Consider the following 21,280-nt stretch of genomic DNA (forward strand, 5'->3'; position numbering starts at 1 on the left):
CACAAGCGCCTATACCTTATGACACACACGCAGCAGAGCCCACCCAATGATTCATGTTTGTCGGAATGAGGGCTATTGAAGAGCAGCATGTACAGAGATACCTAAATTTACATCATAGAGATTCACTGAAATGTGACACAAACGAATTTATTAACGCGCTAGCGTTCAGGGCCCCGTGTCGCCGAATATCCGGCAGTCGGCCTGCCGCATCCCACGTATAGCGTCGATGCTCTTAAGAGCGATAAATCATTCCGAACCACGTATATTGAACTACGCGGGTTCTCGGTGTAGCGGAGAGACGTTACTGAAATATTTGAATCAGAATTTTTAAATTATTAAAAAAAATCTTAAAGTACGACTTTTACACAACCTACCAACATAATAGCGTTGGATTGTAATCTGTATATACACGAAAACAATTGTATTACGTGAAAACTCAAACACAAGGTCCCCTTTTCAAGCGCTTCTACCATTCATAGAGCAGTGCATCAGGTTCCTTGCAGCACCAGCTAGATGGCGCTCGCCTCCACGCATCCGCCACCCACGCAACAGACCGCGTTTCTGCAACAAGGCTCGCCTTCGTGCATAGCGTCCACCGCCAGCGTTTCCCGGAAAATATTAGGGTTACATAAGCTGCAGTTTCCGAGAAGTGCGAGAAGCGTCAGGGATCCTTGAATGATATCGCGTTCCGCTCTGAAACGCGAAGCTTAAGCGTCCTGCTAGTTTTCCAAAGTAAGCAGTGCTAAAAAAGTACTAAATTGGTGTGGCTTCAATAATTGTTGCGTTGCCCAGTGGCAGCACACTTGTCATGTGTTTCTTGTTTTCTACTTAGTGGGTAACTGTGCCTGCCACAGACGGATGGGTCATTGAAGAGCGGCAGAAAAGGAGTGGCCCATAGGCTGCAACAAAGCTTCGCATGAAATGGGCTAACCTATGAGCGGCAGTTATGTAGTTTCAAATACCCGTGACTCTAGTTGGCCTGGCAATTGTTTTTCGAATCCTGTTCTCTTATAACTTCATAGAGCGATGATATTACTATGATTATGGTCTAACCAGCGACGCTGTAACCTAATTTGGCGGGAAAACGTTGATATAGGCATCCCCAACCAATTCCTTGAAGTTCCCTATGAATTCTATTGCATTAAAAAATTTACAAGAGCCCATCTCCTGATTGATGCCTACGTTTACGTGATTAGAAATGAAACAACGTGTCGATGCTCATTGCTCCTAAAACTTGTATACAGCAGAATCGCCGCGAAGTCCGCGCATGGCGCTTATGTGGATAAACATGCAGACATGTCTATCTGGAAGCATATGAGTTAGTTAAATAAGGTTTAATGGCGCAAAAGTGGCTAAGGCTATGCTGAGCCAGACACGAGGTGTTTTAAAATCGAGTTTATGAAGGAAAATGCTGTGTTAATAATCTATATTTAATGTAAAAATGCAGTGTCATCTAGAAATTTACCGACGTCACATAATGGGACTAGCGGATCATCACCTAAAATTAGAGCAGGGTGTAAAGGTATGTGTAGTTGATATAATTTGTGCAAAAGTGCTCCTCTGTGTGTTTCAGTATGCGTACATGTCAGTAATATGTGCATACCTGTTAGTGGCTCTTGACATTTCTAGCATGTTGGTGTGTTTTCTTTCGTAAGTAAATAATTGTGTGTGAGGTGTGTGTGCCCAATGCGTCGTCGGCATAAACTACTTCGATGAACCGCTCCTGATGATAACATGACTTCCACTCGCCAACTATGGGCTTAGTGAGATGTATCTTGTTGTCGGCAAAACGGTCCCATTCGCGTTGCCATTTTGCCGTTAAGGCTTTTCTAATTGCACGGATGTTATCTTTACATGGGAGTGTTGTGTTTGCAATGTCTTTGTACGCTGCCATCGACGAATATCTATCAGCTGCTTTGTTACCCAGTATACCAACATGGCTTGGCACCCAGCAGAAACGAATTGACCTCCCGTATTCGCTAAGCGCCACCATGTTTAAAATGCCTCCAATCAGGGGTTCACACTGAGATTTCAGGTGTAGAGCCTTCAGTGTGCTTAAAGAATCTGCGTATATGGCTGCATTTTTGTGTGTATCAGCGACAATCTTTTTAACAACAACCCATATAGCGAAAACTTCGGCTGTGAAAACAGAGGCGTGTTGTGACAACCAAATACTTTTTTCCCAATGTTTTCTTACGACCCCCACACTCACGTGCTCTTTCGTATTAGAGCCATCCGTGTAGAATTGTATGTGGTTTTTATATTTGTCCTTAAGAGCACGAAATTCTTGTATAATGTGTTCGCGTGGGGTGTTTTTCTTCTTTAAATGTGTTAATGTCCAGTCACATAACGGTTGAAAGTCATGCCACGGGGGCAAACGCTTTGGCTTTCTGGCAACCTGCAGCACTTCGCGAGGAACGTCGTAATCCCGAGAATATTCCTCCTTTGGCAGGACAGGCGGCTTAATCATGCTCGGTTTACTTGTATAGTGTAGGCGTGACTTGCGTTGTGTGAGGATGCTGTAGCAAATGTGTTGCGGTGATAACTGAACTCTGAGTACGTAGGAAAAAGTAAGTAATGCTCTGCGCTGCTGTAATGAGGGTTCCTTACATTCAACGTATAAACTTTGAATAGGTGACGTTCTATAGGCACCACTGGCCAGTCGCAGTCCAAGGTTATGTACAGGATCAAATCGTTGGATGTAGGACTGTCTGGCTGAGCTGCAAACAATGGAGCAGTAGTCTAAAAGGCTAAGAGACCGGTAAATACGTAAAAGACACGTTCTGTCAGAACCCCAGTACTTTGAGGATATTCAATGCTTCATTTGCCTTAATCTCTAGTTCTTTAATGTGGGCTAGGAAGTTTAGTTTTTTTTTGTCAAAGATTACTGCCAAGAATTTATATTCTTGTTTTACCGGCAGCGCGACATCATTCAATTTTAAATCCGGGTCTAAGTACAACCGTCCTTTTTACGAAAGTGGCACTGTGACAGTTTTCTAAGTAGAGAAGAGGAAGCCATTTTTCTCAGCCCACTCCATTAGTTTATTTATTGTTAGCTGGAGCTGGTTTTCACATGTTGATAAGTGTGAGGCGCAGCACGCTATTGGCAGATCATCGACGTATATGGAGTGCATTACAGAGGTGGGGATGACTTTGTTGATAGAGTTCATTTTTACTATAAAGGGTGTTGTGCTAAGTACGCAACCCTGTGGCACGCCGTTTTTCTGGATAAATGTGCGCGAGAGCACAGTGCCTAGAGGGATTTGGAATGTTCTGTTGGACATAAAATCTGCGAGATAGTTTAGCATTTTGCCACGGGTTCCTAACGCGGCGAGGTGGCGTAAGATTCTGTACCTCCCCGTGGTGTCATGCGCTTTTTCTAAATCGAAGAACACTGTCAGGCAGTGCCGTTTGTGTAAGAATGCTTCACGTATTTCGTGTTCAAGTCGGACAAGGTGGTCTGTCGTTGAACGCCTTTTTTTATAGCCGCACTGATGAAAATGAATGGAATTCCGTATATGAAGCGTGAAAGTTAATCTGGCATTTACGACATTTTGATACGATTGCGCCAAACAGCTTGTCAGGGCAATGGGTCGAAAGCTGCTTGGGGATGTGGGGGATTTACCTGTGTTTAAAGAAGGCACAACTAGTGCGTTTTCCCGCCCTTTTGGCATGATTCCTGATTCAATTTAAGGAGAGCATCTACGGATGCTGGGGACAGGCGTGCAAGCACGGAACAATGGATCCGGTAAGGACCTACTGCAGTTTTCATGCAGAGCACAGAGAACCCTGTTAAGCTCTTGTAACATATATGGAGCGTTGTATTCGTCGCTTGAAAAAGAACCAGTTGGTAGTTTATCTTTTTCTGCCGACAGTTTGTTTTTTAAGAACCTGTTTGAATAATTAGCCGAGCTAGAGACGTTATAGAAATGTTCCCCAAGTATATTCGCTTGCTCTTGTAGTGTTGTCTCAGTGCCTGAAGGCGTAAGTATGGGTATCGTGTATGATGAGTAGTGCCCTTTAATCTTGCTGACCTGGTCCCACATCATTTTGGATGTGACGGTGCTGTTAATTGTAGATATATATTTCTGCCAAGACAATTTTTCCGCCTGTCTCGGAATATATCGAGCTTTCGCTTTGGCTTGTTTGAAATTCAGAAAATTGTTATGTGTTGGGTATCTGCGTAAAATTTCGCGGGCCTTGTTTTGCTGCTTTTTTGCTACGGTGCATTCACGTGTCCACCAAGGATTCAGATTTTTCCGAACCATGCCAGAAGATTGCGGAATGGCCTTTTTATCTGAAAAACAACGCCGGCACGCCTTAAAGGTAGTTTGAATGGCTGGCGCCTCTTCAGTGGCAATGGAAGCACTGCAGCCGCCAACATGCTTCAAACACATTTTCGTTTTTGGTTGCAGGTGAGAACAGCACCCCACTTTTCTGTAAAAAATCAAACAATGTTTTGCTGCTAGTGCTTCCAGGCCCAGAAGTATTGTTCCAATTAGCAAGTGACTGTGTTCTTGTTTCCAAGTTTTAATTTATGTCCGGCAACGTGGAGCTAAACCCTGGACCCCCTAAAGATGATCCTAGCCTGTTTAACAAGTAGTTGCTACAGCTTGTTAAATCGCTACACGACAAATTTGATTCTAAACACGAAGAAGTGATGACTGCCTTGAGTGAAATCAAACAAGCTCAATATTTAATGGAGCAACGAATAGCCGATATCGACAACAGGCTCTCGGCAGTTGAACAATGCATTCGAAAATCTGAAGGCCAACAGGGTGAAAGCCTAGTGCCGCAAGTGGCCGTATTGAACCAACGGCTCAATGAATTTGAAGACCGTTCACGTCGCGAAAACATAATATTTCATGGGGTAGCAGAAAGCGCTGCGGAAACTTGGGCGCAGTCAGAAGAGAAAATTTGCTCGGTTTTAAATTCGGCATTAAGCATGAACCTAAATAAAAGCAATGACCGCATTTCCAGAGAACACAGACTTGGTCGTTTCATCCCCAACAAGTTCAGCCCAATTATTGTCAGATTTTTATCGTCTAAGCTAAGGGAAACGATTCTTTCTTCTAAAAATAAGCTAAAGACAACTGGTGTTTCCGTAAGTGAAGATTTTTCTAAGGCAACTAGAGCTGTCAGATCTAAACTGTACGACTTTGGTAAAGAAAGCGGTAAATTTTTCACTGTGAAATACAAGCTACATATCAACAAAAAATATGTTACATTTACTCCCCTGATAACGACAGTGTCTGTGAACTTCCATTGGGCAATGTTCTCTGCGCTGCTGAATTATCGGCCACTGCTACTAACCACCATTCTGGCGCATCTTTTTCTTAACAGAAATTAGGCACTGCAATTTCTCTTTTTTATTATCGAATGTGCGAAGTGCAGTTAATAAACGTGAAGCTCTAGCGTCTATTTTCGATTCATGTGCCGCTGACGTGATTGTATTGACCAAGACTTGGTTGACCGATAAAATTCTTAATGAAGAGCTGTTCCACTGTGACAAGAATTACGTTGTTCACCGTCATGACCGCCACCTAAAATCAGGCGGGGGTGTTTTAATTGCCGCCGCTGACAATATAGTGTTTTATAGGATTCCACTTGCGTCGTCTTCAGAATGGTGTGTCTGCGTATTGTCGGCGTGTTATCGGCCGCCAAGTGCACCATCTACTTTTTGCGATGAACTGCATCACACTGAATTTTCTTGTCTCCAAATTTCCACACTCACAGTTATTACTTTTAGGCGATTTTAATTTCCTCAAAATAAGGTGGACTTCGGTATTGCCCTTTGTTGTCGGTGCGTCCACAGAAAGTCAATCTTTCCTTAACTTGTGCCTAACTTTTAATCTTACGCAACTTGTTTCTAGGCCGACTAGAGCTGTAACTACTTCATCTAACACTCTAGACTTGATCCTTATCACTGAACCAAACTTAGTACATTCTTTAACTTGTTTGCCATGACTAAGCGATCATCATTTTTTTTCATTTTTTCTAAGAGGCCCCGTTAGATGTGAGAAGAACAATGCAAAATTTAGTAGAGATTATGCGAGTGGGGATTACACTGCAATTAATAATGAACTTGCAGTATTCATTGATGGCTGTATACCAGAATTTTTCAGCCGTACCGTGGAAGAAAATTGGAACTTGTTTGAAAACAAAGCCACGTCCCTTGTCGCTAAATATGTGCCTGCGCAGACTTTCCAGAAAGAAACGCCTTCCTTGGTTTTCCACGAAACTAACAAGAATGTCAAACAAGAAAAAACGACTTTTCCGTGTTGCAAAACGCAATCGAACATCTACTCGTTGCAATGATCATTCTAGTGCGCTGCATGCTTATCGTACAGCATTCGAAGAAGCGAAAGTTGTTTTTTAATACCTATCTACCTTTACGCCTTTCTACAAATCCGTCAAAATTTTGGAGCACTGTTCAAATAAAAAAGAAAAATATCATATCTCTTACAGATACGGATGGTAACACCATGAGCAATGTAGAATGTTGCAATGTTCTAAATGACACTTTCGCGAAATCTTTTTCTATTTGCTGTGTTGATACGGTGTCGCACATGCGCAAAGAAGATTTTTTTCCGATGGATTCACTTGTTGTCAATTTTGCGGGGATTCTGACGGTTATTGGAGATTTAAAACTATCGTCTTCCTGTGGTGCCGACGAAATTAATTCGAAATTTTTTTTGGAATACGGCTGTCTACACCTCTATATTCTTTATGCACCTTTTCACCCAATCTATTGAGTGCTCAACTGTGCCCGCAGACTGGAAGGTGGAGAAGGTGGTCCCTCTGTTGAAATCAGGTAACCCGCTTCTCCTCTCAATTACAGACCCATTTCACTTACCAGCGTGCCTTGCAAAATCCTTGAACACGTAATATTTTCCAATTCTGCCTCATTTCTTGAATCCAACTCTTTCTTAACTTCATCTCAGCATGGGTTTCGCAAATACTAATCCTGCGAAACACAACTAATATGGTTCATACATACCATTTCTTCCTCTTTAGACAAAGGCCAAGTCATTGACTGTATCTTTCTAGATATTGCGAAAGCGTTTGACAAGGCGTCTCATCACTTACTGCTTCTTAAACGTAGTACTCTTAATATTGACCCTAATATTCTGAAATGAATAGAATGTTTTCTCAACAACCGTATTCAGTTTGTAACAGCTAACGATTCCGCATCCCCGCACTGCGCCGGGAGGTCAGGTGTTCCTCATGGCTCCGTCTTGGGAACGTTATTATTCCTAATTTATATAAACGACTTACCTGCCGTAGTTAATAGTTCTATTAAAGTTTTTGCCGACGATTGCGTTCTATACCGTGAAATAACTAATCAGCATGATAACTTTATGCTTCAGAAAGATCTAGGTAACATTTCAAGGTGGTGCTCAAAATGGCTAATGTTCTTAAATCCTACTAAATGCAAAATTATGTCCGTCTCCCGTAAAGACGCTGTGAATAACATTGGTGAGATCGTATCTCCCTGCCTGACGCCGTCTTTTATAGTGATTGTGTTGCTTTCTTTAAGGAGGACTACGGTGGCTGTGGAGCCGCAATAGATATATTTCACTATGTTTACGTACGGTTCTTCTACACCCTGATTCCGTAATGACTTAATGACTGCTGACGTTTCGACTCAATCAAACGCTTTCTCCTAATCAATGAAAGTTCTATGTAATGGTTGGTTATATTCCCCACATTTGCTATAACCTGATTGATAGTGTGAATATGGTCTTTTGTTGAGAAGCCTTTGCGAAGTCCTGCTTGCTCCTTTGATTGACAGAAGTCTAAAGTGTTCCCGATTCTACTTGCGATAACCTTAGCAAATACTTTGCAGGCAATGGACAGTAAGCTGATCGGTCTATAACTTTTCAAGCCTTCGGCGTCCCCTTTCTTATGGATTGAGAATATGTTGGCGTTCTTCCAAGATTCCGGTACGCTCGAGGTGATGATGCATTGCGTATACAGGGTGGTTAGTTTTTCTAGTACAATCTGCCCACCATCGTTCAACAAATCAGCCGTTATCTGATCCTGCCAAGCTGCCTTCCTCCTTTGCATAGCTCCCACGGTTTTCTTTACTTCTACCGGTGTTACTTCTTGCTGTAGCCACGGTCAAATAAAACCTGTGATGGCCACCCTGACACTTTCCTTGCTTCGACTATACAGGGTGCTCAAAATTAAGTTTTTTTGCTTTTCTTAAAATGAGGCGCTGGGAGGCACGCGAAGACCACCTGTGCAAATAAGTTATGTCGCCAGCGGGACACAAAGTCAGGTGGTAATTATGGCTGTCTGCAGCCTAACTAACTAAAAGTTAATAATTAACTTCTTGTTGATTGCAATTGGCACATTTGTATTGAAAATTTTGAAGCAATTGGGTTCCTACACGCGATGACCTGGAAGAATTGTTCTAGCGTGTCTATTCTCAGAGATATCCGACTCCAAATTTTAACCCTTTAACTGAAAAGATAACAAACGCCTGACATAGAATGCTTTGATTGCTTTATTTTTCTTTCGATATTGTTTAAATACATAACAAATGAATTATGAAAAAGTTTCTCGGAAAAGCAAAAAAAAGATACACTGGTTGAAAATATTGCTCACTACCTTGTTAGAGGCGAATGTATGGTCGTAAACTTTCGTTTCGTACTTGGTTTGGCAAGGTGAATGCATGTGCTTCATACGCATCTCAATGAAGAAAAAAAATACTAGCTTTCCTAAACAATGGAACAAATTTTCGTATTAGCGATAATATGAGCTCCAAGCTCGCTAATATGATACCGACGAGGTCTTCGAGTTTTATCACCAAAACATGTGCTGCTGCTCACGATCGACATTATTGAGGCTACAACTGTTTAGGGGGAACATAAATTAAGGTAAAATGATAATCACAGACTAATATTGAGTTTCATACTCTTTCTATATATTTTTGTAAGGTCAACATTGTTGCTGAGCTGTCAGTTAAAGGTGAACGGTCTTTCGCATAATTACGCATGCAAGAGAGTTAGGATTGGCGCAGCTCCTCCCTGATGTGACGCGGCTGTTGCGTGCGGCGTTTAGTTCGACAACGGAGTGGGGTTATTGAAAAATATAATAACTTTGCTCCTACCTTTCTCGGCTGGCGAAATAAAATATCGAAGAACGCGGAACGGCTCCCGTAGCACGTGACCGCGCAGTCTGTAACAATGGCGGCAGCTGCCATGTCGAGATAACAGCGCGAGCGGAGAAGCCAGTAGGCAGTGCGCGTGCGTAATGGTGACTAGAAGATCATGCATGGACCTTGCCTTGGTGGCGTAAATAAGGTGACTGGTGATTTCCAAGTCCCGTAAGTTCAAGAGCAACAGCTGCACGACACGCCACGCTGTCATATCTTGATTCCGGCAGCCGGGAGGGGAAGGGGCACATTTATCATCTTTGCCGATGCCTCCGCCCTGTTGCCAGACCAAGTGCCATGCCCAAGAACCGCTTCACATCAGGGACGAGCTTTACGCCGATCCTCATTCTTTTGGTTGCCTAATCATGCAAACAACAATTCAAATTTGGAGTCGGATATCTTGAACCACCGACATCCAAGAATAATTATTCCAAGTGAAACCGTCCGGAAAAAAACGACTGCCTCTATGTTTTGAATACATACATACAGAGTGACTGCAGTCAATAAAAGGTAATTATTTATTTAATTAATTGGGCTACTGACAGCGATAATTATAATCTGACTGTGTGCCTCTGGCCACATAACTTATTTGCACATGTGATCTTCGCGGGCTTCCTAGTGGCTAATTTTAAAAAAACCATAAAGCATAGTTTTGAAAACCCGGTATAGGTTTGATATAAACTGTGCCTGGTACCTGCCGACATTGCTGTTCCATTGGCTTGCTAAAGTCACCAATGAAGATTGTGGCGTGAAGACGACTCCATGACGATGTCGCAGTGCCGATAATGTAATGACCAAAACGGAATGACATCGATTCATCGTCGAGCATCGGTCATCATCGGCGTTGACGGTGTGGCAACGAGATGACGATTCTTAAACCACTATAGTATAACAAGGACAACGTGATGACGCCGGCATGAAGACAGTCGGATGACTATGAGATTATGACGACAACCAGATGAAAAAGCTGGAATGACAACGATGTCATATCCACGACGGAATGAAGGGAATGGTACGCCACCGGCTGCATGATAACGACCGCCTGACGACGACGCAGTGAATACGAAAGCATAGTAATAACGCCTTAATCACCGTAAAATGATGCCAGGGTTTGTAAGATTGAATAATGAGGATGAAGTTGTGTCAATGGATGGACGTAGGCAGTTTATTGACGACGGCTAGAAAACAGTGATATGAAGACGACTGTGCTGGGGCGTGGAGTGACCATGACGTCATGACGAAAATTAGAGGACGAAGTTACAATGAGGACGATGGGAAGTATTATGACTGCATAACAGCGACGGTATGACAATGAATGCGTGAAAACCACTGAATGACAACGCATTGACAATGGTGTCAAGACGGCGGCATGTTGAGATTCGCATAAGGAAGCTGAGGTGACGACAATGATACGACAGCCACATCACGATGCCATTATAACAACGAATTCGTGACGAATTTGTGACAGTGACTGCAAGATAACAAAGCTGAAATTATGATGATGCATCTACTACGACGGCATCACGACCACTAGCACATACCTAGTGACACAAGTTATTAGACAACTTAAGTCACTGTCTCGGAGTAGGAGGTGTGCCGACGGCGGCATGACTAGATTCTAATGATGCCAATTGAATGACCAAGATGGCATCTCGAACATGACCTGGATGACGAACCTAGAATGACGACCATGGAACTACCACGATGACTTCACGGCGACGGTATGAAAGCGAATGCGTGACGACGATGAACTCACAGCGGTGGGGTGACGACGACGGCATGACGAGAGTCGGATGACAGAGCTAGAGTGACAGCGATGTAATCACTACGACGGCGAAGGAAAGCTGATGTAAGAGGCGTGTACGTAGCAGAAACTTTCACCGGATTGAATGCAGTTGCTGCACCACCATTTGGTATTCACAGCGACACACACCAGGAGCGCCAGTGCTTGTACGCACAACACTCATGACAGCAGAACGTTTTCTGGCTTTGCTGCTGTCTCTTGAGCTACAGCTCGTTTCCTCACTACAGCTTGGCTTCCTTGGTTTTGCAGCAAAACATGTGTCTGGAGACTATGTAACCTCCCACGCGAAGGCCACCTGACGACGGCTGTCCCATTGGCAGCGCCAATGGGGAGAGCGCGAATAAAGCTCGAGTGTCGTTATAATTGCTATCGCAATAAAAACACATAGGCAGCGCCTCGTCTACCTTGTGTTGATAGTGCTATGCCCGCATACTCCTGTTTATTACCCATGCTTGTCTTTCTATCTGCGTAGCGCAAAGTCAGTATATTTGGTCAATATGTGCGCGCTGCCTAAAGCTTCGCTGCGCCTAAACCAAACCACAATAAGTGCTGACTTTGTAACTGTGGCGAAGCTGTGATTTAGGCGGCTATTCAAGGCTTGCATTTTTAGTCTAGTTTGTACGAGCCAAGCTATTATGCCTGGGAACCATTTTTCAGATATTACACTGGGACGTGTATATTTTGCCTTTGATCGTTAAACTACCGCAAAGCCTAAATGTTAGGAAACTGTCTGACCCACACGAAACTATCGCTCGAACTCGCTCTCTACTATTCCCAAACGCAAAGTAAAAGTAACCTAAATTATATATCGTGCGTCCAGCCTCCGCCCATTTCATTGCATCGACGCTCGGCTTTTCGCCTCTGTCGTTATACAGCCGAGCGGGGGGCTGCCAGAACTTGGGCTCGCTCATATTGCGGTAACTGGCCTCCTTCTTACACCATAGGCACTTGCCACTGCCAGTGAACGTCGGCACCAGCTGTTCGATGTGGGCCCCCACCTTAAGACTGGCCTTTTCCCCTTCGACATATATCGTATACCTTGGCAACCCTCAGCTGCTCATTCTTATTTGCTGAGCCCTCTTGCCGTTCGCGGTACTTTAGGAACCCAGCACGCAATGCCAATAAAGCTGCTCGTGATTGCCTTCAATGCGTGTTTGCACCAGAGATTGCACCATAGGGAAATCGATTCACCCATAGAGGAAATGCCTTCTGTATCTTTGCCTTCGTCTCTTTAGAGGCATTCACGCCGTCCATATTCGCCTCTAACTGATTCGGTGACAGTGAGTTTTATTGGAGGGAAGAAAAGCAAGCAAAATACAAAATAACCTGAACATGATTGCCACAGCAAATTGCTCTAATACCCCAAGTGATTAAATTAAACAAAAAAGCAGTATTCGTATACCTGCAAGGTTGGCCACATTACCAAAAAAAACACACATCAGAATAAACGAATACTTTGTTAAGCGCAAAAAGACAGACACAAGAAAGACGACAGGACAAGGCGCTTGTCCTGTCGTCTTTCTTGTGTCTGTCTTTTTGCGCTTAAGAAAGTATTCATGGATTCGCACCAACTAGCCCGCCAACGCATTGTGCTGAACTATCAGAATAAACGCCATCCACCTGCTGAATCTTAGCAGAAGAAGCGACCTTCATGTTGCATTCTGATCGGTTGCTTTTATTCTTTCACAAACTGTCTGATCCTTTATTGTAGCTAATGTGTCCCCGCTCCCTTTAATTAGGAATCGGGCCGTAATGATGTGGGCATTGTATATTAATGAGTTCCGCGGCTGTTTTAGGACATATATAAAGCGCGACCTTTTAAGTTGAATACAATCGCAAGGACTTTACATCCTACGCACAAAGTCCAAATTTTGGCCGCCCTCCTTCGCAATTTGAACAATATACCTGCCTCATTTTTGTTTCCGCAAGACAGATAAAGATTCACAAGAAGAATTTATGAAGCTGGGTTAACTGCTACCATGTTTTTCGAGCCCGTGAAATGTTCAGCAGCCCACAGAGGCTAATTAGAGCTTTCTTTAAAGCGTTACCGTCTCATCAGTGAAGGCAGTATCTGTAGGCTAAAAGCCAATTACGACCGTTCATTGGCCGCTGTGAATAATGAAGTCGGGCTGCCCTTTTATGTTTTGCTCAATATAAGAGCATGAAGCAACCACTTTCATCTCTGGTAGGGTTTAGACCTGTAATATCACCAAAGACATCGCAAACAACACTGTGCAAGTTTCCTTCGTTTGTCTCCTTTATGTCACCATAAACATGATCGGTTTTTAGTGCACCGAAAATTCGTCACCCAGCTAAGCATGGCGGTAAGAGTGGAAAGAGTCAATTGTTCCACGTGAAAATGCCCTAAAGTCTTCATTTAGCGTGAGAAGCGAAAAATCTCTAAAGGCACAGAGTTGCCGCTTTTCTTCGGTGAGAACATAACAAGCAAAGGTTCTTGCACTCAGTGTTTCTCCTGTAGAAATGGGGATACGTTTCCTCTGAATTACAAAATTACTGCTATTCTAGGGACATGAAAGAGAACTACATTTATGCTTGCTGTGTTCCGGAGGGCTCTTTGAAAGCGAATACATATCAAAACGAAAATAATACAAGATAACAGTGCGGAAATCTATAAATTGTTTATCATTCTAGGGTCATTCCACGTCAAACGTCTTGTACATTGCGCTCGAACCTGCCCTATACTATTGAAAAATGTGGTCAATGACACTGGTGCAATATTTGCTCTCGTAAACTATTTTGGCGAGAAAAAAACTATCCCTCTCACAGTGATTTCCATGTAGCCCTGGTGGGCGATAACTAGCTTGCGATCAAACAACCACAAAATACAATACTTCACAAAGCACCTTAAAAACGTGCTGGATGCTAGAAAGGGAATTGCGATTTCATATTCCCTCTGATTGGCGGTAGCTTCATTCTCTCGCAATGGGCTTTGTTGTGGAATAATACTGCGTTTATTAGCCAACTTTGACTATTTTTACAAATTTCTGCACACTTTACTGCATCATGTCACTGAATAGCTGGCAGGAAATTTGTCAAAGAACTAATTATGTTGATGGCTGAGTAGTTCTCAAGCGGAAGAGGTGCAAACAATGAAGAATGTGTGGAATGCTTCATGCTCAGGTACACGTAGATTAGTGATACCTTCCAACTAAAAATACCTGCGTGAGTTCATTTTGAAGGGTGCACAAAATACATTCCTTTCTGAACGTTTAATAGGAGTCGTTTTTCTTTCAAGCGAGGAATATGAATTTTTTTTAAGAGTCCCCGCGTCCTTTGGCGTGGCCCATGAGCCTTTTTCGCTGCGCCGCAGACTTCTATGGGGAAACAGAAAGATGTGGCTGCCATGCGCGGGGCAAAATTGCGTGTTGGTACGTGTTTTCACATTTCGTAACTCATTCAACAGTTTTCCGCGTTCTTGTCGCCGAAGTAACTGCCAGAGAAGATTATGGCGGTTCATTTAAAACTATATTCTGATATCCAAACAGTGTACAACCAAGATTAGGGATACACTTGTAGTTCTTTCTTCTCCGCTGCCTCCCTGTCGTTACTGGCCACTTCGGATTCTTACGCTCAGTTCTTCGGCAGAGATGAACTTTGCTGCGGATACCACGTCGCTGACTGAGCATGCATGATTCGCGGGTCGACTTTTGGCTGCATCCCTTTGCAGCACGTAACATGCACATTGTGAATTGTGAACTTTGCATCGTTTTGTCATATCTTGCAGGGAATGCCTGTGCGTTCACACTGATCTGTACACTGACTGTGCTTTCAGTCTGGCCTGCACAAATAAAAGTGGGTGCGATTATTATCTAGAAGGGCGGTGCCACCTAGCAGTTAGTGAGCTCATGGCTTTCGCTTGCAGCGCGGAGGACGAGAGAGTTCAAGGAAAGTTCGGGTAAGAAATTGAAGCAAGAAGACGATAGTGTTTCTTCTTCTAGTGTGGCCGATATAACGGAAGGAAGACGTCACACTGGACCTGTGACCACTTCTGCAACTGAAGCTTGTAGCTCTCAAGCTATAAGCACAAAATATTTTAAAGCTTTTTTATTTGTTAGCTTGCGAATCAACTAGTACAATACATCTCATGTCCTCTTCTGCACGGTGTATGATTGTTTATTCCACGATTTAGAGTTATCACACAAAATGAGCATACGTTTCATTACGCTTGCCCTCAAATTCCAAGTAAAAATAATATGTAGTGCTGAGATCTTACAATGTTCGTAATATTTTTTATTACGTGAATCTCTTCAGTACAACTGTTCGTGAGAACACTCTCTGACAAAGCACCTGCACAAGCAGTGATGGCGGAGCTAATGTTACTTCGATGACGTAGTTCATATTTCTTTAGGGCAGCAGGAGGTTTCTCCGCCCATGAATGTCCTATTTCCTGAATTTAAAGAAGTCAGCTCCCTGCGTGTTCAGGTTATCCCATGAATTGTCCAAGACAGTGGCTACCGTCCAACATGAAGTCTTGAGAACACTAAAACATGAACTTCCTGATTTGAGAGAAATTCACAATGTTTCCGACGGTGCTACATCGCGGCCCAAGAAGGATAAAATTTTGTAAATTTCAGCTATCACAAAAAGCACTGTTTTATCTGCAAGGCGGAACTGTTTCCAACGTCTCATGGCAAGAGCACTTGCGACGGCTTTGGTGGTACCGTAGAGCTTTTCGTAACACTAGGGCCATTCTTCACATTACCTTCCCTACAAGGGACATATATTTACCCCCCCCCCCTTAACATTTTACATGAACGGAAAAAATATCAAAGGTAGTGCTCTGCGTGCCAGTGAGACGCGCTGCAGAAGAAAATGTAGAACTCACTGCAAGATTGAGGTCTACCATCCTCCTCGATGGTTCGCGCACCTTTTACCATTTCGCGCCATCATCCCTGACGACTGTTAATGCTGGGCTCCGCTCGTCCTCAGCCACAAAAGTATTTCTAGTGCAAAGACCATACGTCGGTGACGGCAGTAAAATGTACAACCCCCAAAAGCACCAAAACCGGGCACACAATTTATGTTCTACCGCGTCTGTTGTACCTGTAATAATATAAGAATGCTGCAGGGAAATAGAAGCTTGTAGCCAGCCTTTGATTCTATCCTTTGACTCCGATCGACCGCCTTTGATTCCCTGCCGAAACTTCGTGCCAGCGAACCACACTATATTGACATTGGCAGCAACGTAAAAACGCAAGGCAACATATAATACTGCTGCCGGTGCAACGACTGCACCTTTCCGTTGCCCAAAAGGAGCGAGGCAGCGCAGTGACGCGGCCTTACTGGCCAGCGTCCATGGACGCATAGGACGCTAACATAATTTATCTTCCCGCCTAAAACAAAAATGTGCTCCAAATAAATCTTCATAAATCGATTTCCGTTGTACACTCTTCCAAATGAATTCAAGCATTACCAATATGCATGTGCCTTAACATGAGGCGTTACTTAGATTTTTCAATGCTCAAAGCTATTTGCTTATAGGCTTCAATACCTTTTGACAGTGCTAATTTATTTATATATGTCTCTTACCCTCGAGGTTTGCACATTACAAAGTGGATGGGTATATTAAAGACCGTTATTGAAAAAAAAACAGTTGCAACAAAAAGAATAAGGAGCACGAAAAATCAACCAAATTCTAAAGAAATGTACCATTGTAACTAATAAAAAGCAGAGTAACCTCAAGACCTAACAGTTAAACCAAACAGGCGAAAACAGAAAAAGAAACTGAGCACAAATGCTTAAGCCATGTTAAGACTGTTCTTCAAAAACTCTGAAAGCACGATGTATTAATAATGGCACTAGGTGCTTGAGGCAGCTGATTTCATTAGGATGTGGTTCGAGGTAAAAATTCATGCGAGGAGGTCACAGTTCTACAGCAATGAACTTCAGCTTTTTGGAGGTGGTCACTCATAGGTGATATGAAAGCAGGGGATTTGATGCACTGCTCACGAACATGATTGTTGTGATAGTAAATTTTATTAAAACTAGTGAGCCAGGCTGTTTTACGCTAAGTGGTAAGTTATGCAATGTTAAGCATTGATTTCATTATTTTAACACTGGCTGTAATGTCATAATTGGGCCAAGTGAAGCAAATAAAACGATTATGCGCTCTTTCAAGCTGGCTTATCATTGCAGCACCTCCGAGATCCCAGATAGATTATGCGTATTCAAGTTCGGATGAATGTAAGTGGTGTAGAGAAGAGAAGCTCTTTCAGTGATGGAGGTGCAATATAGAAGTTACTTGGCAAGTACCCAAGAGAACAGTTAGCTCTGAGGATGATGTACCTTACAGCATGGCTCCTTGATAGGTTACTGCAAATATGAACACCGAGATATTTGTAAAGGTGAAACAGACTCATGAGACCTATTATCAAGATGGTAGTGTGGACATGCTAATGAAGTGCGAGATATGCTCATTGATTTGTATTCTGAGATCTTTAATTCCACGCTCCGCGTTTGACACCAGGTAGGTATGCTGGCACTTCCTGCCAACTATCCAGCCATGCGATGTAGATCTATTGTGTCCGTAAGACTCGTAAACTTTCGTAAAAATAGTAAAAAATTGTCGTCCTATCGCAGTATTGCTTCACCACAAAGCACATTGTGAGACAAAGTAGCGGCCGCCAATGAAAAAGAATAAGGAAACTCAATTCATTCTTTAGTATCCAGCATATTTTTATGGCCCTCAGTGCAGTTTTGTAGCTTTGCGGCTGCTTTTTTTTTCACAAGCCAGGTTTCGCGTGCCCCGGCAACGTTCCAATCGCTGTAGGTGACAGATCTTTTATTGGAACAATAGTTTACGAGGCTAAATAGTGCACTGCAATAACTGACCGCGCTTTTATGGAATACAATCAGTGAGGGTCTAGCGCAATTTTCGCGGCATTTTACGGGGAACAACTCTTAATATTATCTAAGTATTGCGTAAGATATTGTAATTACATGGCTTGGTGGCACTGTGGGAATGCCGAAATAGGCATCAGGTAAAATTATTCTGTAATATATTTTATTCAAGGACTCTTTTTTCTGAGAGCTGTATTCACTCATTTCTAGGTAATAAAATGAATTTAGAGGTAAGAGGCGAAATAAATAATCTAAGTTATAATTTTCCAAAAACAATTCATCATAGGAATAGTGTGTCCCTCGGTATTGTCACTATGGATGGTGACCTTCAATTTATTTTGATTGTTGCGTCATATTAAGCTTTATTTTCATCCTTGAAAAATTCCTTAGTGTTATACCTGGCGTTTTTTGGTACATAGTCACACATGTCGGCATCATTTAGCTACTTTATTTTTGTCCGGATAGTTGGTGATTTCAATTTACATGTACATTTTCTTCCTTGCATGATTCTTGGCAGTAGAATGGGCATTTCCGAATTGTACTGTTTGTATTTTGACGAATTTATTCACCTGGATGTCTTCTTGATTTTATCATCCTCCGCTACCCTCCTAATGCTAGGATTGTTGATGCTGTTAGAAATATTGTTACGCATGAAGAAAATGAAGACCGGTGAATGTGCTTGCGGTTTCGAGTGGCGGAAGGAAGAAGAGAATAACGCTGAGTTTATGAACCAGCTGGCGGCTCCTGCGCTCACCTTCGCAACCTAAAATAAACGGCCCCTTTCATCCATAAGGGTGATAAACGGTCTCCTTTGCGTGTAACAAAGTGGTGGAGGTTCGTGGTTCCACTCACGACAACGGAAGCGTCACTGCCGCAGCTTCGATGAAGCCGTCGACTTGCCAGCCGCCCGCCATCCTCCGTGACCGTCTTCGACATGCCAGAAGAAGGAGCCGCTCCGAGAGCAGCGCCTAGCAGTTCACTCCCATGCTACCGAGTTCCACCCACCTTCGGAGGCAAAGCGGGGGAAGATGCCGACGAGCAGCTCGTCAACTACAAACGAGTGAGCAAGTCCTACGGGTGGGATACAACCGTTCAGCTCACCACTGTGGTGTTCTTCCCCACCAATACCGCCCTACTTTGGTACGAGAGCGACGAGGACGCGCTTACGACGTGGGAACGTTTTGTTGGCGAGTGAAAGGCGTGTTTTGGGCACTCAGTCGCCAAAAAGAAGCGTGCGGAGCAGACACTGTCGCAACGGGCGAAGCAACCGGGTGAGACATCCACAACATATATCGAAGAAGTGTTAAAGCTGTGCAAGGTGTTCAGTGCTCGGATGTCGGAAGAAGATAAAAATGGACATTTTCTGAAAGCAGTGGCTGAGGATGTGTACAATTTTCTAATTGGAAAGAAGAGCCTCAGTTCTGCGTCCGACGTCATTCGGCACTGCAGACCTTTTGAAACGGTCAAGATCCGTCGGATTGCGGCAAAGTTTGGTTGTTTGGCAAACGTTACGACGGTTGCCAGTGTGGACACGAGTCCTTGTCTCGACCTTCCTTTGGTCATCCGACAAGTTGTCCGCGAGGAACTTTGCCGCGGCGAATAGCTGTTGCATTCAACTGCTGACCACCATGGCGTGTACACGTCACGTGAGGCTATGATGGCGCCACATTCGACCCCTTCGCAACGTATGGTTACCGCAGCGGCCGTAGAGTACAGCGCAGCCCCACAGTCGAGGATGACAACACGCCCTCCGACTCCGCGCTATGACCAACGCGCTCAGCACCCGCCTTCTCGACACCTGATGTATCGTCCTGACAAAGGCCACGAATCAACCCACCACACGCGGGAAAATGATAATATCCGCTTCATCGACGAACAACCAAGGTTTCGACCTCTCCCGGTGTGTTATTCCTGTAGTGTCCCGGGTCATATATCGCGGTTTCGCAACCAGTGTGTGACCACGTGGTATGGCCAGCCCTCAGTTTTCTCGGCCCTCCGAACGGCCACACGGTGCCCCGTGGCCAGCACTCGTTTCATCTGGGGACGAGTATCGGCCGAGCAGCTCCCGGAATCGCTCCCCGGCATTTGACGGGAGTTTGACCCCCCCACCGCAACGTCGTGCTCCCCGTTCTCCCTCACCGCTACATCGCACCACGTCCCCTTCGTCACCGGAAAACTTGCTAGCGCGGCCGGTGGAGGTGAGGCCGCTGGAAACGTGCTACTGACAGAAATATCTCCTGCGTTGATGCTGAAAAATAAAGTGCGTGTTCTTGTAGATAATGTCCCTGTGATGGCTCTGGTGGACACAGGCGCAACAGTTAGGATGAAATGTTTTCTTTAAATGGGACGAAGATGCAAAGTTTTCTGTAGTGAGTGACGAGCCGTTGCGACCTATTGGGATATGTAGTGCTGACCTATTTTTGGGAGGCCATGTTATTACGACAGAGTTTGTAATTATTCCTCGGTCGACCCATGATGTTATTCTCGGCATCGACTTCTTGCGGGAGTGTGGTGCTACTGTCGACTGCCGCACAGGGAAGGTATTCATGAGTCGTAGGATTCCATCAGGACTCCTGGAGAACCCTGTAGATCGCGAAACTACACTGCGTGTTTGTGGTGATACGGTCATACCTGCATCATCCACCATTTGCGTTCCCGTTGTCTGTTGCGGGGCTGATCCCGACAGCTTCGAAGCTACCGTAGAACGGATGCACTTTAACTGCGTGAAGAAGGATGCGTTGTTGCCACATTGTGTGGTGTCGATCAAAGGCCGACGCACTGGCTTATGGACCGTAAACTGTTCTAAGGATCCCGTTATACTACCAGACGGCATGAAATTAGCCTTCGCCAGGAAACACGTGTCCTTCTCAGTGGCTGAACTTGCAGATGTGCTAGAAGAACCTGATGGCCACAGTTCGGGAACGGCCCTTTTGTCGATGGTAAATAAATCGCTCAGCGCGAGTGAACGCCGAACGTTAATAAGTGTGCTTTCGAAGCACGTTTCGGTATTAGACTTTGCGCAGAAGGACAAAATACCTGCAGTCCCCGCGTCTCGAACGCGCCACACCATCAACACGGGTTCGGCAAATCCGATTAGACCAAAGCCATATCGTGTTTCACCATCAGAGCGCCAGATTATCAACGAATAAGCGCAGGAAATGATGAAAAAGGCACTCCTACAAGAGTCAGCGAGTCCGTGGGCAGCTCCAGTGATTCTTATTTTTTAAAAAAAGAAGGATCTTGGAGATTTTGCGTCGACTATCGCCGTTTGAATGCTGTAACAAAAAGGGACGTGTACCCGCTCCCACGTATTGATGACGCAATAGACTCTCTTCATTCCGCCTCTTACTTTCCCTCAGTAGATTTACGATCCGGCTATTCGCAAATTCCGATGCATCCTGACGACAAGGAGAAGACTGCCTTTGTAACCCCTGACAGGCTCTTAGAATTTA

Source organism: Dermacentor variabilis, chromosome 7, assembly GCF_050947875.1.
Source record: "Dermacentor variabilis isolate Ectoservices chromosome 7, ASM5094787v1, whole genome shotgun sequence".
Lineage (NCBI taxonomy): Eukaryota > Metazoa > Arthropoda > Arachnida > Ixodida > Ixodidae > Dermacentor > Dermacentor variabilis.